Source organism: Manis javanica, chromosome 2, assembly GCF_040802235.1.
Source record: "Manis javanica isolate MJ-LG chromosome 2, MJ_LKY, whole genome shotgun sequence".
Lineage (NCBI taxonomy): Eukaryota > Metazoa > Chordata > Mammalia > Pholidota > Manidae > Manis > Manis javanica.
This window is the reverse complement of record NC_133157.1, coordinates 212,841,434-212,862,744: the sequence shown is the minus strand read 5'-3', so window position 1 is coordinate 212,862,744 and position 21,311 is coordinate 212,841,434. Positions and strand designations below refer to the sequence as shown.

General features: G+C 44.9%; 1 long non-coding RNA gene across 1 annotated transcript; it reads left to right on the top strand.

Annotated features, from left to right (window-relative positions):
- The first annotated feature begins 12,524 nt into the window (after nucleotides 1-12,524).
- On the top strand, nucleotides 12,525-19,337 carry LOC118972813 (uncharacterized). The gene is made up of 3 exons (XR_005061899.2): nucleotides 12,525-12,778; nucleotides 16,518-16,622; nucleotides 18,741-19,337. It is a non-coding gene; the product is annotated as an uncharacterized lncRNA (long non-coding RNA).
- The last annotated feature ends 1,974 nt before the right edge of the window (nucleotides 19,338-21,311 follow it).

Genomic DNA, 21,311 nt, shown 5'->3' with positions numbered 1-21,311 from the left:
CATCCAACACAACCACCAACACACGTCATCGCTGCCTTAGAGACGGTGATCAGCCTGCCCTCCAGGCTGCACTGCTTTGCGTGGGAGTGAGTGAGCCCCGAGGGGGCCTACAAGATGCTGGACAGTTTCCTCGGGCAGCTGCAGAAGCTGAGGGCCAGGAGCCAGGGATGGACCCATCCAGGCCCAGGCGGAGAGCTGCTGAGCAGGCCCACACCCAGGGCCCCCAGAGCCCAGGCCACCACAGCTGCCCAGACCAAAGCTCTTTCCAGACTGTTGGATTTAATGAAAATGCTGCCAGCCAAGGAGGAGCTCCCATAGACCCTGCAGACCCACTGAATCCTGCACACGGCCCTGATGCTCAGCTGCTCTAAGGTGCCAGTGGAGGACAGCTACGCCCACCTGGCCATCAGGCTCCTGACCAGCCTGGCACTGGGGAGGGGGGCCTTCTGTGCCTGGGACACGGGTTTATCAGACTCGCGGCACAGCGATGTGCTGGTAGTAGCCCATGCACAGCTACATGCTGAGGGGGTCACCTGTAATTGCTTCTTCCTAGTTCCCTACATCTTCATGCCAGCCATCAACACCATGGTTTCCAAATAGACCAGCATCTACTGGCTGCTGGCGGCCTCCATGCTCAGGCTGCAGGTCCAGCTCCCCTCCATGGTCAGCACCATGTACACAATGAATGAGAAGCTGGTCAAAGTCCCAGGGTTGGCCAAGCTGCCAGTCCCAGCCTGGATGTTGGACAGGATGCTGCTGACAGCACCATGGCTTTGGGGCTCAGACCTCCTGCAATCTCTCCCAGACACGTACCCACTCCCCACCGGGCCAGGCCACATTGCTCACAGCCCACTGCTGCTCTGAAGGAATGGGCAGGACCCAGGGCTACTGTGGGCTGAGGGGAATGCAGGCCCTCCTGGAGCCCTCCCTGAACCTCCTGCAACCCTACATCCTGGTGGGAACTCAGCTCCTCAGACAGAGGTACTAGTGCCCACCCTGCTGGGGGTGCCCTGGGAGGGGTCCTTCTGGACAGCAGCACCCACCAGGCTGGTTCCCACCCTGTGGGTTCTGCTAGGGCCTGGGTTGCACAGGAGATCCAGGAGTATCTGGCTGAGGATAGTGGTGATGAGTCACAGGCGATCAGAGCTGAGCCTGAGAATGAGCTCCCAGGTCAGGAGGCCCCCAGGGCCCAAGTCCAGTGTCACAGCCACCCCACTAGGACCCACAATGCATCATACCAGAGCAGGAAGGCAAGGACAGGGATGGGCAGATGGCATATGACCATCTGTGTATATAAATAAAAAAATTTTTAGTTAACAATAACAGATATATATATAGACTACTAAAATTATAATAAAAGTTGATATGTATTATGAGCCTGCCATGGTTTCGAAATATGTAAGTGCATTAACACTTCCATTCAAACAGCAGAGTCTAAATTTTTCATCTTGAATGTGGGATGACTTAGTGACTTTACTGACTTATTTTCAACAAATGGGGTATAGGTGATAGGATGTGACTTCAGAGGTTAAGTCATAAAAAGAAAAAAACATCTCTGTGCCTCTCTGCCTGCATTGCTCTGACTGGGGAAGACAGTCATCCTGCCCTGAGGCTAATCAAGCTGCCTTGCAGAGGTCTGCATGGAAAGGCACTGAGGCTTCCCATCAACTGCCAGCACCAGTATGAGAAGGCTAGCCTCAAAGAGGGGTTCTCCAGCCATGGCCAAGCCTTCAGATGACTTCAGGTGCACCCAACATCTCACTGCAACCTCATAAGAAATCCCAAGCCAAGCTGCTCCTGAAGCCCTGAGCCACAGAAACAGTGAGGGATCGTGAGAGATGGCTGCAGCTCTAAGCCACTAAGCTATGCAACACTGGATAACAAATACACAGCATATGTGTACTAGCAAAGCATTGGCCTTCACATACATTATCTTAATTAATTCTTATAAAGTAGAATACCTCGTGTTACAGGTGAGCACCCTGATGCCTGGAATTATGGAGGAGTTTATCTCATGGTCATGGAGCTAATTCACAGCTGAGCTAGAATTCACACTCAGGACATGTCATAATACAACATGGCGTCAGGCCCTGGGGATGCAGTCATGGAAACTGGTGGGTAGAGTGTTAATCAGAGAGAGGCTACTGAACAGGAGAGGAAGCATCTTCAAGTGTAGCTGGAAGAAATGAAAGAGCTAAAATAGCAAACTCGGGGAAGGAGTGAGATCTGGCAAAGAGAAAAGCAAAACATGGTAGAAAAGGCAGCAGGATGGAATGGTTTGTGTTCTTTTAATGGCAAATGAGAGGGTAGCTATGAACACAGCAGGAAATCCGTCAAAGTGGAGGAAGAGGCTCTGGCAGAGCTACATGCTCACTTTCTATTACTCGTTGCCCTGGCAATAGGCCCCCCACCTATGGTAATGAGATTTAAATGAGAAAAGTATATGCAAATGAAGTAACTTATGATTTTATTGATGCTGATGTTCATATTTGTCTAGTTAAATTACCAGGAGGTCTGAGTATGGATTTGGGAGGGATTTTGTCCCAGAAAAAGGATACTATAAAAGGGATCCCAAAGAATATAATTCATGGGCTTCGTCTTGTCCTCCCAGGAAGGTCTTCCAGAGACCACTGATCTGTTTCTTTCCCCCATAACCCTGGTAGTACTAAATCTTAAAATTTTTCTTGCTTGATCCATTCTGGCTTTAATGCTGAGGGAACTCCTGTAACTTAGGGCCCTAGCCTGGCTCTTCACTCACTCCGGTCCTGTGTAAGGGGTCAGAACCCTGTAGGTGTCCTGCTGCTGGGACAGTTCTGCCTGCTTTGGCCATTTCCACAGAGACTTAGGCTGCCCAGAAAGAGTGTATTCATTTCCTAGGGTGGTCTTTACCAAATACCACACACTGAGTGGCTTAAAGCAACAGAAATTATTATCTCATAGTTCTAGAGTCTTGAAGTCTGAAATCAAGGTATCAGCAGGGCTATGCTCTCTCCGAAGGCTTTTCCTACCTTCTGGTGGTTTGCTGGTGATCTGGGTGATCCTCGGCTCCCAGCTGTAGCCTTCATCTCTGCCTCTACTGTGACATGGCCATCGTCATTGTATGGTCTGTGTGTCATCTTAAAGGACACCAGTCATTTTGAATTAGAGTCCACCCTAATGACGTCATCTTAACTTGATTACCTCTGCAAAGGTCCTTGAGCAGAGTAAGACCACACTCTGAGGCACTGGTTTAGGACTTTACCAAAAGAATTTGTGGGGAGGGTGCAATTCAATCCCTAACAGAGAGGGAGCAGAAGCCAGAGTTGACAGACAGAAATAGGCCAAAGGAGAAAAGACCCAAAACAAATAGTCCAAGTTGACTCAAACTTTCTGCCTCCCTGTACTCCTGCGACGGTGCTTCTTCCATTATCGCCTGTCACCAGTGGTCCCCACACCACCACGGTGAATCTAAGAGAGAAGGTGCCAGGCTAAGAGTGTGACAAGTTGGCTCAGCATACTCTGCCACTGAGCACCAAGGAGTGTCCCTCAAATGTACAGCAGCTCGTGGGCTACTTAAGCTTTGGTGAGGCCTTCACACTGGGCAGGAGTTTCATCAGCACAGGAGCCACCTACTCCCTACAGGCTCTAGATACACCGCACATCTTCAAGTTCCCATCGTCACATCTGCAACCTTCTAGAAAGAACAGGTAAATAGAATCCCCTTCCACAAGTACTAAGGGGACGATCTGGAAATGGCACTCATCACTCCTAGTCACATTTCATTGTCCAGAACTCAGCTACAAGATAACACTCAGAAGCCAGGGAGGCTAAGAAATGAGGTTTCTAGGTGGGGTAGCCGTGTGCCAGCTAAAAAGCAGGAGTTCCGTTTTTGAAGGTAAAAGGGGAGAATGGCTAATGGTGGAAAATTGTCTGTCGCATACTTTGTACATTATTTCATATTGTGAGCATTTTATCTGCCCTAATCTTTAGAAATATTATTTTAAGATTTGCATAGTTTTCAACCACATAGTTGTATAATACTTTATATCATTATTTTTCTTTGTTAGATGTTTATAATGTTGGTTTTTCACATTATAAGCCATGCTGCAAAAACAAATTCACTAATCTTTGTGCAATTCTCTGATCATCTCCTGTGATAATATTCTCAAAGGCTTCCTTAAGGCTTCACGCCCCCAGGTATCTGTTACACCCTGAAAAACTGCTGATCCAGGTTACCTTTGAGAGAAGTGAATATTCCATGATCTTGGCATATTCTGCTCTTCCTCCACACCATCTTGCTTGGCCAGCTCTTCTTCCAGGCCCAAGACTGGTGATCAGCCGCAACTTACTTGGGAGATAATCTGTTTAGAGCCAGATGTGCAATTGCTGGATGTTTTCAAGAAGTTTAAGCAGTGTGCCTTAAAATTGTGTCCCATGCATCTCTAGGCCATATAATGTGCTATTTTTACTCATTAGCTGTGTTTGCATACTGCTTTACCATTTGCAAAATACTTAACCACACATGATCTCATTAGCTGGATCCAACACTGATTTTTCTGAAACAGAAATCTGATAGATACTACCACGTCCATGACTTAAACCCTTCCAAGTATCAGTGGCACACCCAAATTCAAGTCTAAATTCCTTAACGTGATTTATAAATCTGTATGATGGCCATATCAATTAGCTTTTACTGAAAAAAAAAACCCACTCAATAGTTAGTGGATTCAAGCAATGCCATTTATTTGCCTAATGGTTCCGTGGGTCAGTAATCTGGGCTGTGCTCAGCAGGGCAGTTCTTCTGATGAGCTCAGTTGGGCTCACTCAGGTGCTGCTGGTCAACTGCAGGTCAGCTAGGCAGCTCTGCTTCTGGAATAGTAGACTGTAGGCTGAGGTGACCACGAAACTAGGGCAAGTGTCTCTTATCATCCAGGAGGCTACTGGGGACTTACAAAAACGTCAGTGTCAGGTGCCAACAGTAGCAAGAAGCTTCCATGCCCAAGCATTTTTCAAGCCTCTTCTTGTATTATATTTGCTAATTTCTCATTGACCAAAGTAAGTCCCATGACCAACTGAGATTCAAGGGCTGAGATGGGAAAAGGGACTTCCTGTGTTGATAGAAGGAAAATAATCTGTGACCATTTTACCATCTACCACAACTTCTTTCACTAGGTTCATCTCTTCTTGTCCTAACTTTCATCTCCATAGACCCTACTCCTGCCAGACGGAACTCCCGCACCCTGCCTTGTTCTTTAAGTCCTCCAGGCTCTGCTCATGTCAATGCCTTGCCTGCTGTGCAACGCCCACTCTTCACCTTGGCACTCCAACTAGGTCCTATCTGAGATGTCCCTTCCTCAGGAAGCCTTTGGTCACCTCCAGACATGGGTGGGTGTTTCTTCTTGGTGTTCTCTGTGCTTCCCCTTATAGCGCTTACCATGCTCTGTTACAGATACCTCTTTTTTTGTTCATTTATGCCACAAGACTATAAGGTACTTGAAAGCAAAGCTTGTTTACTTTTGCATACTTGGTACCTATTGCTACTCTTTGGTCAACTGATTAACTGCATATGAACAAGTGAAAGATGTAGGAAGGGCTTCTGAAAATCTATAGGCAGCAGACACATCACAGTGACGGAAGCTTTCAGTTGGAAGGGACCTTAGTGAGCTTCCTGTCTATGCATAAACCCTTGGAATAACCTGGTTAAAAATTATTCTCAGTCCACTGGGTACAGCTGTGGGGATGAGAAATCTACCCTCTCATCAGAGTTCATTCTATTGTTGAATTGTTTTCATGCTTCAAACTCTATCTTTCCAGTTGAACCCAAATCTGTTTCCCAGTAACAGCCACTTTTGCTGAAGAACCTTTCACCTGAAGCTTCAAAGGTGGGGTTTAATCTGTTTCCCATGCATCATGCCTCTTCATCTGAGACAAGCAACCATCCCCACAGTGCTCACCATCCTGGTGACCCTCCTCTGGTCACGCCTCAGGCAGCTCTGTTTTTCCTGGAAAATGACTTTGGAGCTAGACATGATATCCCCTCCCCTGAGAGATGCACCTCTTTGTAAAGCCGTCATCAAGATCATGATGGTAGTAGCGAAGTTCAGGAGTGCTGGGAATTGGAGCTCCCAAAGAAATGGAACTCAGCCACAAATCAAAACCTTAGAATAGAATTTCTAAAAAGCATGTTTAATTTCTATACGGGGGTGGGCATAAAGAAAATGTGAGTCTTTTCTAACCTGTTTTTATCGTCAGTATCCATGTCCAGGTCCCCCAAAGCTCAAATTTGCCAGATTTCTAGTAGTTCTGATTAAGAAGTGGCAAGAGATATTGAGGCATATTTCTTTGTGAATAGATTGTAAGCTTTGGGATGAAACAAACACAGATCAGGCAGCCAAGTCCAAAATGCATTCCGAGTGTGAGCTGGCAAAGGGCGTCAACCTTCCCGAGGTATGAATTTCCTCCTTATCCTCATGGTTACTGTTAAGGTCATAGAAGTGTAATTCGAGCTAACTAACATTTGTTTAGAGCTTGTCCTGTATCAAGCTAAGTACATATATACATTTTATTCATTTTAACACACATCTACCTCTGTGAAGAAGGTTCTCTTATGCTCTTTTTATAGAAGAGGAAATAGAGGCTCAGAATGTTAGAGTCATTTGCCTTAAGTCACAGAGCTAGTAAGTGGCACTGCTGGCTTATAAATCCATGCCTCTGTAGCTCCCCATGCATCCAGGGAACACTCTAGCAGCCTTGACACCTGCATCACATCTTGAGAGTCAGAGAAGTGGGTGATTGCTGTCACATTACACGGTGACTGATGGGAGCTGCAGCAGCTCCGCAACCGCAGAGCTCCCATGGCTGCTGCGCTCAGCCCTTGGTGGGAAAGGCCGGCTGGGGCCCCCAGTCCAGCGTGAGGCTCCATCAGCCTCTTGGGATATGGCAGCAGTGACCAACACTGCTGCTCTATGGGCACACTTCCCCAGAAATAGACTAGAAAGAGGGAAATTCTTTTAAAAAGAAGGAAAAGAAAGGGAAGAAGAAAACCCGCCCTGATGTGTTCTTTTGCTAACAGCCTTAACGTTATAATAAATAAAGATTGCAAATGGGAAGAAATTGCATAAAATGAAAATAAGCTGAGCGAATCATGGCATGCAATATGTACAGTATATAGATATTCATGTTAAATTACCTTTTACTCCAACTCCATGGTTCTCCTGTGTGCACTTAGGGCTGAGTGTTTTCGGGAGGCCTTAGTTACCAACACAAATGTGTGTGACTTTCGTGAGAGCATGAGGGGTAACCAGGGACTTTCAGCGCCAGACTGAATAATGTCGACTCCCACTGTAATCCCCAGAGCTCAAGCACCCTCTCTCCATTTGGCAAGGGAACAGTAATCCATCTCTTGGTCTTTCCTAAGCAATGGAAACTGAGTGGAGGGAGAAAAAGTGGAGAAAATCCTTAATCTTAGCAACAGCAGGATCTGGTATTTTAGCTGCAGAGCTTAAAGAGGAAAAAAAAGCCTTGTTGGAAAGTTCAAATCTAGGTAACCGGTTTCTGAAAGAGTCTTTTGTATGAGTGGCAGCTGGGCTGTGTGGGCAAAGAGGAATGAGTGCCAGGGAGGTGCCTGCCCTCTCCTTCCGGGAGGGGGATCGGTGCCCTTCCTTTGGGGAGACGCCAGGCTGTGCTGCTAGGAGCTGGTACAGACTGTCACAGCTCTAGAAGGAGAGGCCGGTATAGGGAGGAGAGCACACCCAGGGGCTTAGGGGTCAACATTCCTTCCCTTATTCTGCTCTGGCCTCTCAGTGACCTGGGGGTCAAACTGCAGTCAAGTCCAATGACCTTGATAACATTTATTTTAGCCTCTGTGCAACCATGAGCTGCCTCCCTCTAAAGACAACATTCTAAATGTGAGTTGTAGGACTTTCCTTTCAAGGACACAGAGAAAGGTCTTGGAATCTTACTCCCCAAGCTATCCCTGCTTTTTACCTAGGAAAAGGAAGTGTGTGGTGTGTGTAGTTTGCATGTGGTTGTGTGTGTTTATAGCATGGTAGGTCATTGTCTGCATGCAAAAAGAATCCTATATAAAGTGTTGTTTATGTAAGAGCAGGAAGATTTTTAAATGTTGGATGTGGCTTTCTCCTATGCCTCTGGAAGCAAATTCATTACCTCAGCAGTTCCTCCAGTAAGGGTATAGGGTCCATGAAGTTAACACTTCCTAAGTACAGCTGTGGGTATTTATTCCAATTAATTCAATAAACAGTTCCTGAATGCATACAATGGGGCAGGTGTTAAATTCAGAGCTGGCGATGCCAACACAGCTAGTAGAGGCGAACAGTGGCCCTGGAGCCAGACCAAATTTGAATTCTGATTCTTCCACCTGGAACTTTGAGACCTTAGATAAAAATGCCTAAACGTTTGGTGCCTTGGTTTTTTCATCCATAGAGTCAGATAACAATGCTCCGGAGGCAGATGAGGGGATTCAGCGAGACAGCAGGTAGGAAGCATAGCAGCACAGTGTCTGGAATCCAGGCACTCCCTGTGAGTGTTTGCTGGAATTCAATCTCAAGTGCTACCTGCTAGAGAGGGCCACCTGAGCAGAGCCACTGGAGATTAGACATCTCAGAGCATTCTGGAGAGTGTGCACGAATCTAGGGAGGGACAGACCCATGGAAATTAGAAGGAGGAGTTGCTGTGACAGGGGTGTGAAAAGCACCAGATGGAAGAACAGTTAGAGCAAGGGAAAGAGCGGTTGGCACCTGAAGGACATTTTCAGAGAAGTTGTGTCAACCCATTGCACCTGAATATAGGAGAACTGGGAAATTTTTTTTTTTATTGATACTGACTTAGTACTAAGTAAATTAGAGAATCTTTGTGAACTATCCCTAGTTCCCTATTACTGGTGCATTTGTGGGTATTTCAAAATATAAAATAAGATAAAATTCAGTTTAATTTTTAAAATAATAAAATAGCTTTTGAAAGAGTCATTCATTGAGCACCCACAGTCTTTTGTATGGACAACTTCCTTTATTTGATCCAAATAACCCCCTTCTCAAAAAGGGGTTTTTCTCAGCCCCTCTTCCCCCTTGGGTTCCTGTCATTTGTCTCTCCCCTCTCTCCTAGTGGCTAAGGGGTAGTCACAGCTCTGTACTGCTGGCTGGCTTACCTCACTATCTTGTGTGGTTTCCTAAACCATTTCCACACATTTATCATTTCTCCTTTTGTAAATAAGCCCTGTCGGGATGATACTTACCTGAGTGCCAAATCTGTTTCCTATTGGGATTGTGCTACGCTGGTACCATTATCATGCCCGTTTTACAGGCAGGTTTTAGATCTCAGAGAGGTAAAGCTGTGTGTCCAAAGTCCCACAGCTAGTCAGCGGCAGAAATGAATTTCAAAATGAATTTCAGATCTGGCTAAATCCAAAGTCCATGCTCCCAACTGCTGTACTGGAACAGGAATAAACAGCTCTGAACAATGCAGGCAAATGCAGAATCCTGGGAGGTGCGACCTTGAGCAACTGTCCCTCACCGGAGGGTGCAGTGGGCAGAACTCCACAGAGCAGGCCGTGTGCACACCTCTCAACCTCTTTATCAGGCAGAGAGCTTACACAGATGAAACTGGGATAAAAGACAGATATATACAATGAGCCTGCTGTCCTCTTATTCTGGAGTCACCCTATGATACTGGGGCAGTAAATACCTGCTGAGAGAGTGGAAGGGGCTGTCAGAGCTCACCCATTCAAACCCTGATTGGGAATCGCATTCCAGAGCCCCTTCAGCCTTTCTCCAATTGCTCTGGATAAACCAAGAAGGGCTCCCCATGGCACAAAGCCTCATTTTAAACAACCAAACAAACTAGGATAGGCACTGGTTGATTCTTTAACGCAAAAAGAAAATCATGGCTACTTTTGGCCCCGAACTTCTAATTCATTCACTAGACCCCAGAATTCATGGCAGGAACTAAGGATGCCCCTTGCATCTGAACAGGACTGACCTCCGCATGCTGGTTTCTGTTATTCACATCAAGAAGCTGAATGATCTTTATTTAGTCCAAGATTTTCAACACTGAGGTTCCCTCTGCAGAATGAGGAATTTATCATCTCAGGCCTCAGATTAATCAGAGAGAATTTTTTAGCTAAAATATTTACATATATATGTTCCCACAAATGATTTAACTATAAAATTAGGAAGAAATCTTCTTCTTCTGCCTAGAGCAAAACAAAAAAATTAAGCAAGAACTCTCAACAATGCCTTCTTCCAAGTTGTTCTGTTACCTCTTGTCTCTGTCTTGGCACCCACTTTACTGAATTGCATGTACAGGTCATCCCCTGCACTGGGCAGTGTGGTCCTGGTGGGTAGGCCATGCTCCTATTTCATCTCCACACCCCTGGCACTGTGCAATGCCTGGCACACAGCAAGCCTCAGTATATACTGCAGGATGAACAGACCTCAGTGCCCTCAGAACACCCCGCAAGCGCTGCTGTCAGAGTGTGTTATGCAATTATACGTTGAGTCATCAGCCTCATCCACAAAAGCAGACACCATATTTCACTTAATTTTATACCTCCCATGCTTGGAACATCATGTCCACTCAAAACATGTGTTGTAGGAAAAATGAAGGATGCAGGAAGAAAGAAATAAAGCTTCATTATCCCTTGCCTGCCTGCATGGCTTCAAGCTACCTGATCACGTCCCTGGGTTACTGTCAGAGGGTTATGCCCACAATCATTCCAAAAGAGCTGCCTTTCTGTCACAGAGATGCCCTGAGGAGAGGACAATGGAATTAAAACGTCTGGGAAGAAAGATCTGGTTCAGCTGGTCGCAAGAGCAGCAGCCTCTTCCCTCATCCCAGTCAACTCCTAGTTGTCCCTGAGATCTCAGGTCAAGCGCCCTCCCCCGTGGGAATCTTTCCCTGACCCTCAATAGCATTCACATTGTCTTGATACAGAGCACTTCACTCTGTTTGTGTATTTATTAGGGTGGCCTCTTTGATATGTGCCTGACTTTCCTGCAATCTCCATCAGTTGGAATTGCATCTATTTTGTCCATTATTCTATTCCCAGTGCCAAACATAATGTCTTCCAATTAAGTGTTCAGTAAATTAGTGCCAAATGCATGAGTCAATGGATAAGCAGATCTTCACTCTATGCTCAACTCACTTTGGACCACATCTTCTCATTCTTGGTCCGAATGTTCTTCCCCTAGTTCCCACCATTTTAAATACCATCTTGTGTGTACATGTAGGAATTGGGTTTTTTCTATGAACCAATCACTCTCACCCACCCTCCAACTGTTTTCATGGATACTATCCCTGCAGGTGACCTAGCCAGCATCATAAAAGAAAGCTGTAGACTCTAAACCAGTGTTTTTAAAACAGGCTTTCTATAGAAAACATCTTTTAAAAATGTATATCCAATAAATGGTGGTGCATCCATATAATGGAGTATCATTCAATGGTAAAAAGAAATGAACTATCAAGCCATTAAAAGCCATAAAAAGACAAAAAGAATATTGCTGAGTAAAAGAAGCCAGTCTGAAAGGTCTACACGTCGTCTGATTGCAACTATATGACATTCTGGAAAAGGCAAAACTATGGACACACCAAAGAGCTCAGTGGCTTCCAGTTCAGGGGAGGGATGAACAGGTGGAGCACAGCACATTTTTAACACAGTGAAACTATTCTGTACGACACTGTAATGGTGGATACATCACATTATGAGTTTGTCAAAACCTATAGAATGTACAACAAAAAGTGAACCCTAACATAAACTATAGTCTTTAAGTAATATTAATATATCAATATTGGTTCATCAACTGTAACAAATGTAGCACACTAATGCAAGATGTTAGTAATAGAAGAAATAAGCTGGGAGGCTGGAGAATAGGGGTATAATGGGAACTCTAATTTCTGCTCAATGTTTCTGTAAATCTAAAATAGTCCTAAAAAGTGAAATCTACTAATTAAAAAGAAATCTGTATTCTAGCTGATCATTCAATATATAAAATATAAGAATAGAGGACTCTGGCTGAAGAGGGGGTGGGGGCCCCCTCCACTGTACACCCACAAACACCCCGCATAGCTCACTTTTCTTCTCCTGGGTCCCGGGGACACCACTGAGGAAAAATCCACATTGCTCTAGGCAGTTATTTGAAACCTTCCCTTGCCCTGCTCACCCCTCAGGCCTCACCCCCACCCCATCCCCTACCAGAAGTGTGCCCTGAAGACTCTGAACTGGCTTCTGGCTCTGTAAAGCCTAACCCTGAAACCCCCCTCAGGCCCGCAGTGCGTTAGAAAGGCAAGTGGTCTCCAAGTGGCTCCTCCCAGACCTTAGGACAACGGGCCTGATTTAAACTTTGCTCTTCTCTCTTTGGTCTTTCCATGGCATTGGCTGAGTTTGGGCCCAATCCTGCCCCATTAAGCTCCGTCCAGGAGCAGAGAGTGTGTGGGGAAGGCGAAGAGTAGCGGGAGGAGGGAGGGAACATGGACTTTGAACTGGGGATATGTGAGGCCAGACTTTTCATATTCCAAAGTCACAGCCAAGACTCCTTAGTGTGCTCCTGTGAACGCACCCGAGTGCCAGTGAAGAATCCAGGAGAGAACGCAATCCCTTGTCGCACCCCAGAACCTGTTAACTGAGAGTGGCGACACCACGATTACTGGCAAATGCTGGGCGGAAGGAGAGCCTGTGGAATCTGCAGGGCACCGAGGCAGCTCAGAGCCCTTCCACCCACGGACAGTGCGCTTCGGAGCCGTGCCTGCATCGAGGGAGAGCTTCTGAAACACGCTGCAGCTGCACCAGGTGAGGCCCCTGGGAAAGGGGACAGACTCACTCTCTCCAGCAGCAGGCAGGCTGACGAACGGCATCGCCATGGCTGCCCAGCAGCACCTGCGCCAAAGCCTTTCAGGAATCTCGGCTGTTTGTGGGAACTGGATTGCATTCCCCAAAGGCCAGCATTCCTACACTCAGAGGCACGTTCAGTGGCTGCCTCTCCACTTTCCCTCACTCTAACTAAGAAAAACAAGAGTGGGCCCTTACACCCGGCTGAGGCTGGGAACCCTCATTAGAGGCCATGCATAACAGACGCAATCCCTGCAATCTCCATCTGCCAAAGATTCCATCTATTCGCAGATCACAATGTGGAATGTCCTTAGCATCTCTTAAATTCCTAATGAGACTGAGGGAAAAATAGCCCCTCATTGATGTGACTGATGTGCCAATTAAGGACTCAGGTCTCTCTCTTTTGCCTTCCTGTGTTGTTTCCCCAGCAAATCTCAGGGGTAAATGAGTGACAAGATAATGTAATTACTATTGTATATTTGCCACAAAGAACACCCCGTTAGAAACCTTCCCATTGGGCCAGCAGTGGATGCTAGTCTGCATTTTTTCAAAGAAAATAAGGGAAATGTGAAGATTGTTCTAATAAGGTAATGTTTTGGAAAACAATAGAAACTGAATTTAAACTTAGCTTAAATTTTTATTGAAACCAGATCCCCTCAACCAACTAGCAAAACAAATAAATAAGAAACATCCCCCAAAAAAGGAGTTCTGTGAGGTTTTCTGTTTAAATGGTCTCTAAAGCTGTCTGTTTAGATACTTGTGTTTGTCTTTTCTGGCCAATATATCTCCATTATTCCAGAAGAGATACAACTTCATTTTTAGGGTGGTGTTTTTCAAAATTCCTCCTTCTGCAACCCCTGTTCAAATTTAAATTTCTAGTCAGAATTGGCAGTAATAGTGTCCCAGTCACTTAGGTCAGGTAAGAATCTCATTCACTGCAAACCAGAGTTCTTCCCAGTGGCATTCAGAATAGAGCTAAAGAGGAAAAGACTCTTTCCCTTTGGTGGGAAAATGAGAAAGTGATTCCTGGAGCTGAGTCAGCTGTGGTTCCAACCTCAGGGGAAGCCACTTATCTAAGGATGAAGGTGACACGCAGAGAAAAGCAAAGACATGATAGGGAGAACCCTATGGATGTTCAGGTTCTTGGTTTAAGGTATATATGGTGGATTATTACAGTAATGGGTCCCAGAACTCATGTCTTCTTGTATACAGACCATGGCACAGTCCCTTCCACTCTGATTCAGGTCTTGGCCACATGATTTGCTTTGGCTGGTGGGACACCAGCAAATATGATGCAAGCAGAGGCTTGAAAAGCACTCATGTGGTGGGACCTTCCCTTTCTCTTGGCTCTGTTAGAACTTAGTCACCATGTGAAGAAGCCCAGGCTAGCTTGCTGGAGACAAGTAGCCTAGCCAATAGCCAGCACCATTTGCCAGACATGAGAAGATCATCACAGATCATTCAGCCCTGTTATGCCTCATGAGAGACACCAGAGATCAGTAGAAGAACCATCTAGCTGAGCCCAGTTCTAAAATGACGGTTCACAGAGTTATGAGCAAATTAAATGTTTTAGAGCGGTCTGTTGCTCAACAATTAATAACTTGCAGCCTTCTGAGACCTTTCTGCCACTATGTGAAGGTGACAGTAGGACCAGAAACCAAGTAGAAATAAGAGCCCAGGTGTTTCAACCACCCCAGCTACCCTGGCCATTTGCCTAAGGTCACAGATTAACACTAAGCCCAGATGAAACTGCATGGCACAGAATGACTCTCCCAGATGAGTTGACAATCTACAGATTTATAAACAAATAGATGTTTGTTTAAAACTTAAATAGTCACTAAGTTTTGGAGTGACTTGTTATGTAGCAAAAGCTAACTTGTAACATTCTTGAAGTCACCCCATTCTTGGCCTTTCTCAGAGAGATACTATCTTCCCCATTTTGCCCAATCTGCTCTGCAAGATTGTTAATGTGTTTCTAATTTCATCACTCCTCCCTTGACTACGAAATCCTGATTTTATGTAGGAAGGCAATGTGCTTCCCCTAAATACTCTATCCATTTCTTTTGCAGCTACATGTAGTTATATGACATAGTTGAAGCCTTAAAGAAGAATATAGCAATTGGTGAAGTGGGCCATACCCCTTCCACTTTCCATCTTCCTACTAGAACACAGATGTGATGACTGGAGCCACAGCAGCTTTTTTGAGACTATGAGTAGAAACAACAACAAAAGAACCACAGAAATGCCAGACGTGATATTACTGAGCTACTCAAGTTCTAGTGATAATCAAACTCCAGAATCAGAAGTGTTGTTGTAGTACAAGAAAAACAGAAACTTGGTTCCAAGACACTTGTTTAAAGTGGGCTTCTGTTACACACAACCAAACACAATCTTAAGAGAAATGACTCAAATTAGATTTCTGTCACTTGTAACCAGAAAAGTGATCTAGCCTTTCCCTTGGGGAGCCCTGTAGTGCCTCTGCCTTCCATGACTTAAGGAGCACTTCTCTTTTCTCTCTGGATCATGTGTACACACATAATCATTTCCCATTTTCACCTTAAAATACAGGAGATAGGTGGATATTTTCAAAAGATATTTCATTAAACAAAAATACAAAGGAGGAAAGTACAAGAAATATAAACAGCTCAGAGTTGCCCTGTTCCCATCACATTTGACCCTAAAATTACCAAATAGGCTTTATGAGTCCCCATTCTAATCTCTTTACTCTATTACAGTGGTTCTTACAGCAGACTCTCCAGACCAGAAGCATTAGCCCCACCTGAGAACTTGTTAGAAATGCAAATTCCCAGGCGCTAGCCCAAACAGACTCAGAAATTCTGGGGGTAAGACCAGCAGTAAGTGGTGATTCTGAGGCAGCCAGTGTTTGACAGCCACTACTTTAGGATAATTAATTGCCAGTTTCTGGTGGACAGTCAAGCTCTAACTCCTTCTAAGCAGTGTTGGATTGAGTCTAGGGTTTGGAATCAAAGGGAACGTGGTATCATATTGTGACTGCCATATTAGCAGTCATCTTAGGCCAGTTGATTAACCTGTAACTCCTTGGGGTCTAAATTTCTTTGCAGGTAAATGGGATATTACTTGATGGGATTAAGGATTGCATGAGCTAAAACCTACTACTCATTGACAGTGGTAGGGTACAACAGAGTCAGGTCCAGAGTGGGTATGATTGCTGGACCAAGACCAAACATGGGCTGAAATTGGAGTGCAGGTTTCCTGGCCCATTTCTGCAGTCATGCCCAGGGACCGCAGTTATTTGATGCTCCCCCAGTTTGTCTCCAGGATTTTGTATAGTCCTACAGACGGTGCCACAGTCATTCTCCTTTCTGAGCTTCCAGCTATACAGGAACACACTAGTCTCCCTCCTCTGTACCCAGGCATGTCCTTCCACCTGTAGTACTTGGCCCCTCTAGATGAAGGTCATTTCTCTGACAAATAAGCCTTGAGGATAATCTGTCAAGCATGTGATTCCACAACAGAGCAGGGTTTCTTTCCTGACTTCTGCAGATAGGAGCTTACATCACAGCCTGAAATGTGTTTCCCCTTATCTTAGCGCCCAAGAACACATTAGCCCACCCTGGTTAGTGATCCAGCAGCCCTGTGTCTGTGGGTAGGATTCCACGTCAACCTCTAGCAAAGTCTACTTGGCTGACTGTTCACTTTTATTTGCTGCCTTTTCTAGGCTCCAGGCTCATGGACTCATCAGACATCGGTTAAAATTCAGATTCTGATTGAGAAGCTCATAGGTGCACCCTGAGATCTGCATTTTTGACACACTCAGATCCAGGTAAGGCCCAGGCAGCCATTGCTGGTTTAAAGACCGCACTTGGAGAAACAGGAGCCAGTGTGACCCAGCCCCACAAACTGGAATATGGGCCCCTCTGTGATCCAGCAACTGTTGGAAGACTAGACATTGGGAGCGAGCTGCTAGAAATGTTACAACTATTGGACAGTTATTTCATGTCCACTAAATCTAATAACAATAATTTAAGAAATGGGGCTTGTATGTCATTTTATTATTTTCACTTCATTCTTTTAATAATTTATATCTGTGTTATTTCACCAAAGTATCAGTTCACAAAAAGTTGGAGATTATAAACAAAACAACGTAGTTCTTCCCCACAGTTTGAAAATCACTTCTCTGAACTTCTACACTCTACTGGTTCCTTGACAGATGGGGAGTATAGGACCATGGTGTGTGTGTGTGTGTGTGTGTGTGTGTGTGTGTGTGTGTGTCCTACCAGTTCCTATTTCCTATAGGTTCCATTTTCATTATGGTTTTAGGGGAATTCCTGCATATCCAGCCCCACATGCATATGGAATGAGCTTGGCATCCATGAAACCCCTCAAGTAATATGAATTCTGTTTTGTCCTTTCCTACTTTGGAAACCTCTGCCAAGTCACTCAGCCTTGCTGAGGCCCCCTTTTGTCATCTGTAGAACAAAGCCCATCCACAGCGTGTGTGACAACATGCGATGACATGATATAGAGCATGCCAAGGGTTTAGTACAACACCTGGAACAATCACTAGCAATCAATAAAGAGCAGATACAACTATTATTAGCAGGAGAAAAAAAAATAGCTACAAGGAATATAGACATTCACTGACTCTATCAGCAATTTTGAGAATATGCTCCTGACACTCTGACACAAGGAAAGCAGGATGCTGTGTTCCTCACAACAAAATTAAATTAATTTATTCTTCAACTTAGACCGGTTGGAGCCCAATTTCTCACAAAAATCTACAACTGCAGTAAAATGTTAATCCTAACCGCCGGGCATAATAGTGCCTCAAGGCACTGCAAGATGTCTGATCATCAGCAAAAATGTATTTATTTTCATTCTGCTCCAGAAACTTAAGGCCAGTGAATGAATTAATGCCGTTTAGAAAGATTTCCTGTAATAAGGGTGAAGCAAGACAGGTTTTACTTAACGTTCAGTTAAGCAGAAATCCGGTCAACTAGAGACCTTCAAAGTGGAGTGTTCCTACTTATTGGCTGGTAGATTCTGCCTGTAGGTCATTTTCATAATGACTCAGGCAGCAAAAACCCCTGAGGCTGGTGGACAACATAAGGGAGAGGGGTGAGGACTGTATTAGTAAATGTTGATCTAGTCCCAGACAATTTGGGCAGGAATTTGTCAGTCACTAGGTGTGAGAAATCTGCCTGTCAGGCATGGAAATCTTCGTTGACCTTGCCAGAATGTCAGACTTCCTGTGCAGGTTGGTGGTGTGGTTAGGTGCCTGCAAGGAGATAGTGATTTGGTACAGCACACTGAAATCCAATTTATTTATTTTAGTTGGCATGTCCCGAAAGGCTAATGACTCAGACCCTCCCACAGTAATACATACATTGGTCAAATTAGTGAGGGTTCCCAGGTTGCCTCTTCCCCTATGCCAGCTATGTTTATATAGGAAGTTCCGGTTCCTTTTCCCAGTGGGTATCTCCCATCAGTTCTGTTTCTGAAATCAGTACAGATGGGCTGAATTCTAAGAAACCTTTCTGAAACTCTTCGGCTAGCTCTTCTGGGTGAAGCATGCTCCACTTAGAGGAGGAAGAAGAAAAAGAAACGTTTACTGGCTGAATTTGCCTCACCAAGATGTTCCTTCCTGTTTTTGTTGGTGACATGTGGTTGGGGTGCCAGGATGCCATGTCCAGTGAGGCTTGGATTCAGACCTGCCTGGATCCATATCCTGTTGGTTGGCTGGCTGGCCAGCTCTGTGATGGAGACAAATCACTTCTGATGTTTTGATTTCCCTGCTATAAAATGGGTATTAGGATAAATAAAGAACCTGCCCTGTGAGGTTGTGAGGAGGGTTAACCAGGTAATGATTGCAAATAGTACAGTACCTGGCACAGAATAACTCCTCCTGCTATCTCAGAGACAAGACCTCATGTTTTTGCAGGTTCACAGTGAAGAGTAGCAATAATATGCTGCCCCAAAAGATATCACATTTGGCACAAGGATTATTTTGAGTTGAAATCAACTGAGAAGAAGCAGATGTAAGAAAAGCTCCTTGCCCTCCCACTGTATATCTGAAAACAGAACATAAATTTCATTTGCTAAGTGTCTTCTTCCCTACTTCCGGTATCTGGAAAGAGATAACAACCTTATCTCCAAAGGCATGGAGAAAGGGGCTACTTTAAAAAAAACCTTACTAAATAACCCTTATCTGCCACTAGTTTCCCTATGTCTTTGCCTTCCCACAATCTGCCAACCCTAGAAGATCAAAGTCCTTTTCCTTTGTCTTGTCTCTTCTCTACAAAATTCTAATTCTTTGCTAAGATGCTATATAAGCCCAAGTTCTAACCGCCCCTTTGATCTACTGCTCACAGAACACTCCTGTTATTCAGGCAATGCACATGTTAATAAACATTCATTTGGTTTTCTCTTGTCAATTTGTCTTCCTTCAGTCTAATTTGAGGGTCCCAGCCGATGAACCTGAGATGTGTAGGCAAAATGTTTTTTTCCTTCCCTATCAAAGCTAAGCACAGAGTAGTTATAGCCATTCCTGTTAGGTAAAAAGATAGATGTGAGCAGCCAGGGAAGGGGAAGATAAGTTTCAAGAAAAAAAACCACTCAGTTAAGGGGTTCCACTTGAAGACAACAATGGATTAGTAGGGAGATTATTTCCTTACCTTTCAGGGCCAGGCCAAACCAGTTGCAACCAGATCACAATGCAGGTGCAATTGAATAAAACTAAGAACCACCCAAACCACACCTCATCATAATCTCATTAAAATAAAATTGCAGTTTTGCTCCCCCACCTCTCCCCATGGGCTTTCTATGTGCATGTCTTGCCAATGGGTTTCAGCCCTGGGCAAGTTCGCTATGCATTCAGTGTAATCAAAGAAAATGACAGCAAAACGTTCTTGGAGTGAAAGGGTTATACCCAACTTTATTTCCAGGTGGCAGGTCAGTCACTAAAATCCCGTTCACTCAGAGCAAGTCTGCATGCGGCAAGCCGGTCTCTGCCTCTGGGCCCCTCTGTCTGCACAGCTGCCCACACAGTCGTCCTGCACAGCCATCCTCTGGGCCTCTCTGCACAGCCGTCCTGCACAGCCATCCTCTGGGCCTCTGTCCTCAGTGCTGCCACCACTCCAGCCTCTGCTCTGCTCTCCTGCAGCCTTGCAGCCCTGCCACCATGTCGCGTGCAGAGCACTGGGCGGAGCTCTTTTTATAGAGTCAACAGCCATGTACTGCCCACAGGTGTGCAGTGAGCTAGTCAGCCATGGCCAGGGGAGAATCCTGGCCACAGGAACTCTCATTTTATTCACACTCCACCCCTCCAGGATTCTCTCCTCTCAAGAGGACAAGAGCCGAGGAGAACAAACTCGACCTGTAACATTCTAACTGGCAAAAGCTAGGCAACCATAGGTTATACACCTATACTTTTGGCTCAGTCTCTAAATAACCCCTGTCTGGCATCCCTAACTACTTTTAGGACTCTTAAGACAAAGGCTTAATTCTATGTGCTTATTAATCCATTATTTCAACAATGCTTACAAATACCTACTAAGTTATTTGGTATATGCTAGTTGGTGTGACAGAGCTGGGAGCCTCCAGGAGGCAAAGATCAAGTTTTAGTGCCTTTGTATACCAAGTGAGAATGATGGATGGCATTAAGTAGGTGCTGTAGAAGGACTCCTGGAACTGACCTGCCAGGCACAGCAGCCGACTGCCATGTGCAGTGGCACATTCAGCCCCGGTAACAGGACCAAGGGCAGGGCTAGACTACAGGGAAGTCCTCACCAGTTAGAGAAAGGGAGAACTCCCTTCCCATCCCATCCTTTGCTCATGCAGTCCAGTCAAAAAACTCTTTTAACAAACTGACATTCAACCCTCCATGCCGTGAACATTAACAAAATCCTCTCTTCATATTTGTTCTCCACTGGCCCTTAATGTTTTCCTTTTCTTCTTCATTTCTATTTCTCCTCCTTCACCCATTATTACCTCATCAGCTTCTTCCTGGTTCCATTTAATACCTTGAACCTGAGCACATACTTGAAACTCAAAAATCACTTTTAGAAGGAATATTTCTCTTAATCCTCAAAATGAGAATAAAAGGGTAATCCAAAGATTATTTCATTTACTCCTATATTTACAAATATCTGATAGATATGATCAATATCTATCATTATAGATTATAATTATAAATATCAATAGATATTTGTTCAGCATCCATTGTGTGCAGAGCACCACACTGGACAATGGGGGGGCACAACAGTGACACATGGAGGTCTGAGCTCCTGGCGAGACAGGCAATGATGAGCAAATAAGCAAATTCAATCACTATTGTAATAAGAGTTAGGGAGGATACAAACATGGGCCGAGGAAGAATGAGGTGGGTAACAAGCTAGTTAGCAAAGCCCTCACTGAGGACTTGATTGGAGACATAAGGAATGGAAAGGATCTAGCTTTGGGAGGAGTGGGATGAAGAACACCCTCGTCTCATCTAATCCTAATTACCTCCCCA